This window comes from Oryctolagus cuniculus, chromosome 2 (genome assembly GCF_964237555.1).
Source record: "Oryctolagus cuniculus chromosome 2, mOryCun1.1, whole genome shotgun sequence".
In the NCBI taxonomy this organism is placed as follows: Eukaryota; Metazoa; Chordata; class Mammalia; order Lagomorpha; family Leporidae; genus Oryctolagus; species Oryctolagus cuniculus.
In genome coordinates, this window is record NC_091433.1 from 89606343 (window position 1) to 89617052 (window position 10710).

General features: G+C 37.7%; 1 protein-coding gene across 5 annotated transcripts in view; it reads left to right on the forward strand.

Moving 5' to 3' along the window:
• Positions 1–10710, forward strand: part of LOC138843046 (disintegrin and metalloproteinase domain-containing protein 32-like) — a 498529-nt gene that overhangs the window by 425666 nt on the left and 62153 nt on the right. The gene's annotated exons all lie outside the window — the stretch shown is intronic.

Consider the following 10710-nt stretch of genomic DNA (forward strand, 5'->3'; position numbering starts at 1 on the left):
CTGAATCATGAAGAAAGAAAATCTAAACAGACCAATATAAAATGAGAGTGAATTTGTAATCAAAAATATACAAACACGTGGCAGTCCCATCTCTAGTTTTCTAAGGACTATCCACACTGTTTTTCGTAGCAACTGACAAGATGTCAACATGAACAGAGTAGTAATTAGTGGGGGCTGGGAAGTGTAGAAGGGATATAGGGAAGTTAAACAGTGGAACCAAATCATAATGTTACAAAGAGTAAATTCCCAGTGTTATGCCACATAGTGGATGATTAGTTCACAATAATGTAGTACACATTTTATCAGAAAATAGAAGAAAGGAGTTACAAGGCTCCAGTAATAAAGCAATGTCAAAGAGAGGTAAATGCTGATTACCCTAATTTTATCAATATATACGGTATACATGTATTGAAATGTGGCAGTGTAGCCCAAAAATATGTACAATTGTTGTTAACAAAAAATAATTTTCAAAAGTTCCAACATGTTCTTAAAACTGTATATATAGAGTAGGGGGAAAATGGCAGATTTGGGAGCAGCACCCTACTCGAGGCTGGGAAGAAAATGTTCAGGGAATAGGGTAGGAAGTAAATGCTCAGCAAATAGAAGAGGAAACCTCCTGGGAAGCCCCACAGGAGGAGGAGAAACAGAAAATCAACCAGGAAGCAACAGAGTTAATGGACACTATAGACCAAATGGACCTAACAAATATCTACAGAACCTTTCACCACACAAAGGCAGAATACACATGCTTCTCATCAGTACATGGAACAGTATCTAGGATAGACCACATGCTAGCCCACAGCACAAGTTTCAGCAAATTCAAAAAAACTGAAATAATTCCATGCATCTTCTTGGACCACAATAGTAAGAAACTAGAACTCAACAAGAATCTCTAGAACATACATAAGCAAATGGAGACTGAACAACATGCTCCTGAATGAACAGAGGGTCATAGAAGAAATCAAAAGAGAAATCAAAAAATTCCTGGAAATAAATGCAGATGATAATATCAAAACCTATGGAATACAGCAAAAGTAGTGTAAAGATGGAAGTTCATAGCAATAGGTGGCTGCATGTAGAAACTGGAAAGTTACCAAATAAATGAGCTATTGATGCATCTCAAGGACCTAGAACATCAAAAACAAACCAAGCCCAAAACAATTAGGATGAAATAATTAAAATTAGAAAACAAATAAACAAAATTGAAACAAAAAATACAGAGAATTAGTGAAAAGCTGAGTTTTTGAAAAAATAAATAAAATTGATACACTGTTGGTGTGACTGACCAAAAAAAAAAAAGAAAGTAAAAGATGCAAATCAATAAAATCACAGATGAAAAAGTAAATGTAACAACAGATACCACAGAAATAAAAAGGTCATCAGAATTTATTACAAAGAGCTGTATGCCAACAAACTAGGAAACCTAGAAGAAACGGACAGATTCCTAGGAAGACACAATCTATCAAAATTAAGTCAAGAAGATACAGAAAACTTAAATAGACCACAAACCAAGACAGAGATAGAATCAGTAATAAAAATCCTCCCAACAATGAAAACTCCAGGACCAGATGGCTTCACTGCTGAATTCTACCAGAAATCTAAAGAAGAACTAATTTCAATTCTTCTCAATCTATTCTAAACAATTGAAAAGGAGTCTACCCACACTCCTTTTCCAAAGCCTGCATCACCTTAATACCCAAACCTGGAGAAGATGCAACAGAGAAAGATAACTATAGACCAATATCCCTAATGAACATAGATACAAAAATCCTCAACAAAATATTAGCCAATTGAATCTAACAACACATTGGAAAAATGATCCACCCTGACAAGTGGGAATTATTCCCAGAATGCAGGGATGGTTCAACACTTGCAAATCAATCAATGTGATACACCACATTAACAGACTGGACAACAAAACAATATGATTACCTCAACAGATGTAGAGAAGGCATTTGATAAAATACAACATCCTTTCATGATGAAAACCCTAAGCAAATTGGTTGTATAAGGAACACTCCTTAACACAATTAAGGCAATTTATGACAAACACATGGCCAGCATCCTATTGAAAGAGGGAAAGTTTCAAGAATTCCCACTGAGATTCTTAACCAGACAATGATGCCCACTGTCACCGTTACTATTCAACATAGTCCTGGAAGTTTCAGCCAGAAGCATTAGGCAAGAAAAAAAAAATCAAAAGGATACAAATTGGAAAGGAGGAAGTCAAACTATCCTTACTTGCAGATGATATGATTCTACACATAGGGGATCCAAAAGACTCCACTAAGAGACTATTGGAATGCATACAAGAGTCTGGTAAAGAAGCAGGATATAAAATCAACACACAAAAATCAACACCATTTCTATACACAGACAATGCCACGGCTGAGAAAGAATTTCTAAGATCAAGCCCAGGCCGGTGCCGCAGATCACTAGGCTAATCCTCCACCTGCAGCACCAGCACCCTGGGTTCTAGTCCTGGTTGGGGTGCCGGATTCTGTCCCGGTTGCTCCTCTTCCAGTCCAGCTCTCTGCTGTGGCCCAGGAAGGCAGTGGAGGAAGGCTCAAGTCCTTGGGCCCTGCACCCATGTGGGAGACCAGGAGGAAGCACTTGGCTCCTGGCTTCGGATCAGCGAAGCACACCAGCCATAGCGGCCGTTTGCAGGGTATACCAACGGAAGGAAGACCTTTCTGTCTGTCTCTCTCTCTCACTGTCTAACTCTGCCTGTCAAAACAAAAAGAATAAAGGGCCGGCGCCGCGGCTCACTAGGCTAATCCTCCGCCTAGCGGCGCCGGCACACCGGGTTCTAGTCCCGGTCGGGGCGCCGGATTCTGTCCCGGTTGCCCCTCTTCCAGGCCAGCCCTCTGCTGTGGCCCGGGAGTGCAGTGGAGGATGGCCCAGGTGCTTGGGCCCTGCACCCCATGGGAGACCAGGAAAAGCACCTGGCTCCTGGCTCCTGCCATCGGATCAGCGCGGTGCGCCGGCCGCAGTGCGCCGGCCGCGGCGGCCATTGGAGGGTGAACCAACGGCAAAGGAAGACCTTTCTCTCTGTCTCTCTCTCTCACTGTCCACTCTGCCTGTCAAAAAATAAAAAAATTAAAAAAAAAAAAGAAAAAAAAAAACAAAAAAAACAAAAAGAATAAAAAAAACCATTCACAGTAACTATTAAAAAAATCAACTACCTTGAAATAATTTAAATAAGGATGTGAAGGATCTCTATGATGAGAATTACAAAATATTAAAGAACAAAATAGAAGAAACTACAAAAAATGGAAAAGTCTTCCATGTTTATGGATTGGAAGAATCAATATCAATAAAATTCTGATGAGGCCAAGGCAACTTTAGCTGGCTGACACAGCATACACTCTGCTTAAGAAAGCCGGAGCTTCCTGGTGGCCCTGCTAATAATTGCTGTATTCCTAATTTTAGGGAAGAACGCATAGTCTCATAATCCCCAAACTGTCCATTGCTTTGTAGAATTTTAATCAAGCAGAATGCTAGTGTAGGAGAAATGGTTGATGCTTTATGCAGGGTTTAGCTGTTTGTGGAAAAGAATTAAAAAGCAAGAGGTTCCCTGATATACATCCCACTAAAATAGAGACAAATGTTATTAAAGCTTTAATTCAATATGTGCTACAAATAGAGTAATGGTTAGGATGTCAAAACTGTAGGACAGATGTAAGTGAACCTTTAAATAAGTACAACAAAGAAATTAGAGTTACAGAAAGAACTGCAAAGAAGGGATACATTTCAAAAAGGGGCCTGCTTTGAACTTGGGGCTTCTAGTAAAGATTAGATTAGTAAGGTACTATTCTAGCTTGTGTAGCCAATTTCTGCTTTGCTTATCAGCTCTCCAGGCTTTGGCTTGTGTGAGCAGCCCATTATCTCACACCTGTAGGTGATAGTAACCCATGATCTGAACATGCCTCGCACCTGTGATTGTAACCCATGCTCTGAATATGCCCTTGAAAATAAAATAAATTGTTATTAGAAAAAAATGGACAATAGACTTGTTATTGTGAGAAAAAAGAATCATTATGTGACTTATGATATAAAAATGAAGTCTGGTGCCTGAGGGCCAGAGCCATGCCATCAGCCTTGCTGTGAGTGTCTCTCATTTCTTTGAGTGCCGACACCTCTCACACCTTGGGGCCCCTGGGCTGGCTGGAGCTGGTCTCTGGAAAAATTCCATACTACAAAAAAATCAATTTAAGATTCAATGTAATACCAATCAAAATACCAAGCACATTATTCTCAGATGTTGAAAACATGATACTGAAATGCATATGGAAACACAGCAGATCCCGAATAGCTAAAGCAATTTTATACAACAAACCTGGAGGCATCAAAATACCAGATTTCAAGAAATACTGCAGGGCAATTACAATCAAACCAGCCTGGTACTGGGTACAAAAACAGATGAATAAACCAATGTAACAGAACAGAAACCCCAGAAATCAATCCAAGCATCTACAACCAACTTATCTTTGACAAAAGAGCTAAAATCAATCCCTGGCACAATCTCTTCAACAAATGGTGCTGGGAAAATTGGATTGCCACAATGAAGAAATATGAAGAAAAACTCTTATCTTACACCTTACACAAAAATCCTCTCAAAATGGATTACAGACCTAAATCTATGACCAGATACAATCAAATTATTAGAGAACACTGGGGAAACCCTGCAAGACATTAGCATAAGCAAAGAGTTCTTGGAAAGGACTCCAGAGGCATAGGCAATCAAAGCCAAAATTGACAAATGGGATCACATCAAATTGAGAAGCTTCTGTACTGCAAAAGAAACAATTAACAAAGAGACATCCAACATATTGGGAAAAAACATTTGCCAACTATAAAATTGATAAAGGATTAATAACCAGGATATATAAAATATCATGAAAGTCAACAGCAACAAAACTAACAACCCAGTTAAGAAAAGGCAAAGAGCTTAAACAGACATTTTTCAAAATGGCCACAGACATGAAAAAATGCTCAGGATCACCAGCCATCAGGGAAATGCAAATCAAAGCCACAACGAGGTTTCACCTCAACCCAGTTATAGTGGTTTTCATACAGAAATCAACAAACAACAAATGCTGGCAAGGATGTGGGGAAAAGATACCCTAATCTACTTCTGGTAGGAATGTAAACTGGTAAAGCTACTATGGAAGACAGTATGTAGATTCATCAGAAATATGAATATAGACCTACCATATGACCCAGCCATCGCAATCATGGGAATTTACCCAAGGGAAATGAAGTCAGCATATGAAAGAGTTATATTTACACCCCATGTTTACTGTAGTTCAATTCACAATCGCTAAAACATGGAATCAACCCAAATGCCTGTCAATAGAAGACTGGATAAAGAAATTATGATATATGTACACCATGGAATAATACACAGAGATAAAACAAAACAAAATAAAAATGAAATATGGTCATTTGCTACAAAATGGATGAATCTGGAAAACATCATACTTAGCAAAACAAATCAGTCCCAAAAGGACAAATATTGTATGTTCTCTCTGACCCGTGAAAACTAATAGAGCACCCAAAAGACAATCTGTAGAAGTGAAATTGACACTTTGAGAAGTAAAAACTCTGAACAGCCATTATGTCGACTTTTTAGGTACAGGTTTGTTTTTAATTTTTTCTTACTATTTGTTGAACTCTTTTCTTAACATAGAGTTAGTCATATGTCACAAATACAACATATTTACATGTTATAAATGTTATATGAACATATAAATGTTATATGAACATATAAGCATGTTATAAATATAACATATAAAGTTAACTGAAAATAGATCTTATAAAAATAAGAGTGGGATTAGAGGGAGGAGGAAGGCAGTGGGAATGTGGGTGGGAGGGTGGGCATGGTAGGAAGAATCACCATGTTCCTAAAGTTGTAATTGTGAAATGTATAGTTTTTAAATCTGTATAATTCTGTATATATTCCTACAGACTTACTTCTAACGATACAGTTTAAAAATTTGCCATGGGACCCCAAATCTTCTAAAATTGGGTGGTAAAATTAGCATTTTAAGTGTTAAAGTGATCATATGGAAAGGATTAAGTGTTAAAGTGATCATACAAATAGGATTAAGTGTTTGGGAATAATAATAGAATTAAAAAGGAACAAGAGTTCCAACCTGGGAAGCAGTCCACACAGCAGACTCATAGAATGACTATCACTTTAAGTAGTACTCTAACCTCAGAATCAGCTCTAAAGGCATTCTGGTCTAGCTGAAAAGTCCATGAGAACATTTCAGTCATGGAAAGCCAAGACACTGTGTCAAAAAGCGTCCTACCTGAAGGACCTCTGTGGGTGAGACCCCAGTATAAAGAAATGGTCATCAAAGAATGAGATACTTTTCTCTGAGGGAAGGAGAGAACTTCTACTTTGTTTATTGCCTTGCCTAAATACTGATGGAGTTTGTGAATTCAAAAGGCTTCCATAGCCTTGGCAGCTCATGTCAAGAGCCCCAAATTATCACAGAGGTTATACATAAGAGTGCTAATTCTTAAATTAACAACAGGAGTCACTGTGCATTAACTTCCCATGCAGGGCCTCTGCTCTCAAAGAGTTGTATTAGGAGAGTTAGCAATAAAACTTGTTTTTGAAGATTTATTCCAGTTTAGCATATTAATTCAAGGATATACTTATGTCTTAAATTTTAGTTATGCAAAAATGTCCAACTCCATTGCTTATTTTCTTAAGTGCTTCTTTAATTGATGACAAAACTTGTTCCAAAAGACTTACTTTCTCTTAATGTATTAAGTGAAGGATATTCTTATGTCTCATAAGCTACAGTTATGTCTAACTGCTCACAAAAGATGTATCACTCTTGGATGCTTCTTTAAAGTTAATTAAGTTACTCAAAAAAAAAGTTAACAAAAATGCAATGACTTTCAACAGCCCTGTCTCAACTATTGAAAAACAGTTTCTTCATTTTTATTTTTCTTTTACTCTTTTCTTTTATCATAGTAACTGATGAACTCTTTACTGAAGAAGACTTAATCTTCTGTGAATAAATTTAATTGAAAATAGATCTTAGTATAAAATAAGACTGTAAATAGGAGAGGGAGGAAGGAGAGAGGTGGGGGAGGAGGTGGGAGGGCGGCATGGTGGAAAGAATCATTATATTCCTAAAATTATACTAAAGAAATGCATGAAGCTTGTATTCATTAAATTAAAAAAAAAAGAATTTTTTTCTCTTTATAATAATCTTTTTTTTAACTGTTATTTAATGAATATAAAATTCCAAAGTACAGCTTATGGATTACAATGGCTTCCCCCCATAACGTCCCTCCCACCCACAACCCTCCCCTTTCCCACTCCCTCTCCCCTTCCATTCACATCAAGATTCATTTTCGATTCTCTTTATATACAGAAGATCAGTTTAGCATACATTAAGGAAAGATTTCAACAGTTTGCTCCCACACAGAAACATAAAGTGAAAAATACTGTTTGAGTACTAGTTATAGCATTAAATCTCAATGTACAGCACACTAAGGGCAAAGATCCTACATGAGGAGTAAGTGCACAGTGACTCCTGTTGTTGACTTAACAAATTGACACTCTTCTTATGGCCTCAGTAATCACCCTAGGCTGTTGTCATGAGCTGCCAAGGCTATGGACGCCCCCTGAGTTCACCGACTCTGATCATATTTAGACAAGGCCATGGTCAAAGTGGAAGTTCTCTCCTCCCTTCAGAGAAAGGTACCTCCTTCTTTGATGACCCGTTCTTTCCACTGGGATCTCACTCGCAGAGATCTTTCATTTAGGTTTTTTTTTTCCCCCCCAGAGTGTCTTGGCTTTCCATGCCTGAAATACTCTCATGGGCATTTCAGCCGGATCCGCATGCCTTAAGGGCTGATTATGAGGCCAGAGTGCTGTTAGGACATTTGCCATTCTATGGGTCTGCTGTGTATCTCACTTCCCATGTTGGATCGTTCTCTCCCTTTTTGATTCTGTCAGCTAGTATTTGCAGACACTAGTCTTGTTTATGTGATCCCTTTGGTTCTTAGTCCTATCATTATGATCAATTGTGAACTGAAATTGATCACTGGGACTAGTGAGATGGCATTGGTACATGCCACCTCGATGGGATTGAATTGGAATCCCCTGGTATGTTTCTAACTCTACCGTTTGAGGTAAGTCAGCTTGAGCATGTCCCGAATTGCACATCTCTTCCCTCTCTGATTCCCACTCTTATATTTAACAGCGATCACTTTTCAGTTAAGTTTCAGCACTTAAGAAGAATTGTGTATTGATTACAGTATTCAACCAAAAGTATTAAGTAGAACAAACAAAAAAAAAATACTAAGAGGGATAACATATTAAGCTGTTCATCAACAGTCAGGGTGAGGGCTGAATATAATAAAAGAAACTTCACCTTAGCAAAAGTGCCAAAATTATTTAAACAATTTGTAAGTTATTTCCATACTTATCCTATGCTATTTTTAGGTACTTAAATCTAATATGGAGAGTCCTTATTCACAGTAGAGTTCTATATAGCACAAATATGCCACCACAAAGGCAAAAATAATTCTTAGCTAGAAGACAAGATATATTTGGAAGTCCTTGGTACCAACTGCATCTTAGACTTTGACATGTTCCTGAGACCAAGAACAGAAGCCTAACCAATGAGTAATGAGTTCTAAAATCTTGACCCCCCATTGGTCCCTGTGACCCAACAGCCCTTTTCTCGTAAATCTACTCATCATAACTAAGAACTCAAAACCCAGCACACTGCTCTTACTGTCTCCAGTATCAGAATGACTCATTGGAGACTTACATAGACTTTTCATTAATTTTCCTGAAAATCTGTTATTTTAGAACACATCAAGTTACAAGAATGCAGTAGGACAAAAAGGAACTATATTGTATGTTTCTAGTTTTGTGTAAAGTTTGCATAAAAAAGAAAGGTAGGATAGGTGTTGTAGAGTAGTGAGTTAAGCTACCACTTGGGACACCCACATCCAATATGAAGACAAAGGGAAAAAAACAGTCATCTTAAGTCAAAGAATCAGGCCTTTAGAAAGAATCAACCCTGCAGCTGACACTTATTCTACCCTCCAGAATGTGAGGAAATAAATTTCTGTTGTTTATGCCACCTCATCTATGGTATTTGTTATAGCAGCCCTAGAAAACTTACACACCATTTATACAGTGCATGCCAATAGAGACAGTGCAAGCATCCAGGGCAATATGCTAAGCATATTATTCCATTGACAGGATTTTAACATTTCAAGTTATTTGATTTTTTTTTAGATTTATTTTATTTATTTGAAAGGCAGAGTTGCAAGGGGAAGGAGAGAGAGAGAGGAATAGATGAAGATAGGGATCTTCCATCTGCCGGCTCACTCCTCAAATGGCCTCAATGGCCAGGGCTGGGCTGGGCTAGAGCCAGGAACTTCATGCATGTCTCCTGCATGGCTGCAGGTACCCAGGGACTTGGGTTGTCTTCTTCTGCTTTCCCAGGCACATTATCAGGGAGCAGGATGGGAAGTAGAGCAGCTGGGACATTAAAATGTTCCCCATATGGCATGCCAGTGTTGCAGGTGGCAGCTTAACCTGTCACACCACAACAACACCCCTAGGTTAGTTGTTTTTAATGGCAATATATCCACATTTGAAAGTTTAAATACATAAGATTGTGTTGTGAAAAAAAATCCCTTACCCATATTACCAGATTATCCAGTTCCCTTCTGGACATATCAATGTTATTTGTTTCTTGTGTTCCTTTCTGAAGATATTCTATGCATAAAACCAAGTATGTGTATACATATTTATATAGTCCTCCAGTTGTTTACTATAGACATTATACTACCTCTTACATACATTTTTAATAAGATACCTTGGAGATTGCTTTTCTATGGAAAGACTTAATCAAAGACTGCTTGTTCTAATTGCAAAAAAAAAAGTATATATGACATACATGAAATATGTACCCTTTATATAAATAAATAACAGAACATAAATTATATTTTTAAAACAAGACAGTATAGAGAAAATGATAGATAAGAAGGAACGTTTAACTTTAAACTTTCTATTTGAAATTAGTAAGAACAAAATTTAGAAAGAAAGTATTAAACTCAAGAAAGATTAAACAGAGCAAAATAAAAGAGAATGAAAAGGAGGTAAAAAAGCAAAATTTTATAAAGAAACAAGTGATCATATACAGATCTCAGCAAACCAAAATTATATTTATCTAGTTATTAATAAAATAGTAATACCTCTGAGATGGCTGCTCATGTACAGGAAAAAAAGAAAAGCTAAATGAACTAGAATTAAACGTTGAAATGCACCGGGGCCAGTGTGTGGCATAGTAGGTTAAGCCTCCACCTGTGGCACTGGTATTCCATAAGGATGCCAGTTTGTGCCCTGGTTTTTCCTCTTCCAATCCAGCTCCATTACTATAGCCTGGGAAAGCAGTGGAAGATGGCCCAAGGCCTTAGGCCCCTGTACCCACATGGGAGATCAGGATGGAAGATGCTGGCTCCTGGCTTCAGATCATTATACTATTATACATATACATAGTATATATTATACTATTATACATATAATGTATACTACTATACATTATACAGATCAGCACAGCTCCAGCCATTGTGGCCATTTGGGGAGTGAAACCAGTGGATCCAAGATTCTCTCTCTCTCTCTCTCTTTTCTCCTCCTCCCTCTCTCTGTGTTTGTGA